We start from the raw sequence: 1,937 nt of genomic DNA, 5'->3' as shown, positions 1-1,937 counted from the left end.
AGACGTGACGGTTGGAAAGACGTGACTGTGGGAAAGACGTGACTGTGTGACTGTTGGAAAGACGTGACTGTGTGACTGTTGGAAAGACATGACTGTTGGAAAGACGTGACGGTTGGAAAGACGTGACTGTGGGAAAGACGTGACTGTGTGACTGTTGGAAAGACGTGACTGTGTGACTGTTGGAAAGACATGACTGTTGGAAAGACGTGACGGTTGGAAAGACGTGACTGTGGGAAAGACGTGACTGTGAGACTGTTGGAAAGACGTGACTGTTGGAAAGACGTGACTGTTGGAAAGACGTGACTGTGTGACTGTTGGAAAGACGTGACTGTTGGAAAGACGTGACTGTTGAAAATCTACTTGCTCAGTTGTAGCCAGGCGGGGTCGTGACTCATGAGCCAGAGGCCCCGCCGGAGCTACAAAAAATTTATACATTTGAAATCGGATTAAAAATCTAATGTCATATTCACAATTAGCGCCTCAAATTAGCAAAATCTATGCGCAAACCACGTGGTTTAAAAGCATATTGACCATTTTACCAATTTCCCTTTAAACCCTACATTTCTTTTTCCCGCCTTGGGTTCATGTGACCTCTTGACTATTTATAGCCCCGTACTGAGAACACAGCCCGCCACGACAGCGGCCTAGCGTACACATCCGGGGAAGAAGTAGGCCAACAGACCAGGCGTGTCTATTCCGGTCTGTGAGGACACACAAGACGGAAACGACCCGACCATGTTTCCTCCTCCCGACAGAAAATCGGGTCATGTCCGTCCCAGCCAATGGACACGAAGCCTAAGTCGCATTGTTACATTTACAAACATGCTAAAAAAAATCACATTTGTTTCCATGGCAACCATGGATGAAGAAGTAAGCTACAAATGTTGCAGTATACCCAGCAGTAACAACAACAACAAATCTCAACTGTAGTTGTACATTTCCACCATGCTAAGGGCAGGGTCAAGTACTAAACAAATGTTTCTATTCATCAACACAATTCTTGGAAAAAATGTTTCTATTCATCAACATAATTCTTGGAAAAAATGTTTCTATTCATCAACACAATTCTTGGAAAAAATGTTTCTATTCATCAACACAATTCTTGGAAAAAACTAATCACAGACACATCACCAGCACAGCCAATGCAAAAATCCCAACAACACCACACATACTTAGAGAACTATACTGGAATGGATTCCCATCTTTTTAGTTTTTTAGTTTTAGTAAGGGTTTTACAGCACTTGCAACAAAATAAGGTCAAATAAGTGCTGAAGATTAGAGGTGATACAAGAGAGTAACATACACACAAAATAGAAGGAGGGGAGATAGAGACAATAGATGTTTGATAGGAAAGAAGAAGCAAACCACACCAGAGCACCCGCCAACCACCCACATTCCCATCTTTGAATCAGCTATCAGGTGACATTTACACAACAGTAACCAGAGGTTAGTGAGCTAGCTATCAGGAGACATTAACCGGAGGTTAGTGAGCTAGCTATCAGGAGACATTAACCAGAGGTTAGTGAGCTAGCTATCAGGAGACAGTAACCAGAGGTTAGTGAGCTAGCTATCAGGAGACAGTAACCAGAGGTTAGTGAGCTAGCTATCAGGAGACATTTACACGACAGTAACTGGAGGTTGGTGACCCAGGCTCCATGAAACACAACCACTACTCTGAACCAGTCAGAAATCAACAATGAATCACAAAAATAAACCTTCAAAAGTGAAAATCAATCAGACAAATAAAATTAAAAAGAAACGGAAAGCAAACCTGAAAATGCAAGCATGAAAACCAAATGAGGAGTCCATGGGACAAATGAGGAGTCCATGGGACAAACGAGGAGTCCATGGGACAAACGAGGAGTCCATGGGACAAACGAGGAGTCCATGGGACAAATGAGGAGTCCATGGGACAAATGAGGAGTCCATGGGACAAA

Source organism: Aplysia californica, unplaced genomic scaffold, assembly GCF_000002075.1.
Source record: "Aplysia californica isolate F4 #8 unplaced genomic scaffold, AplCal3.0 scaffold01079, whole genome shotgun sequence".
NCBI classification, from domain to species: Eukaryota; Metazoa; Mollusca; class Gastropoda; order Aplysiida; family Aplysiidae; genus Aplysia; species Aplysia californica.
The sequence above is the reverse complement of the archived record's forward strand: the minus strand, read 5'-3'. Positions refer to the sequence as shown.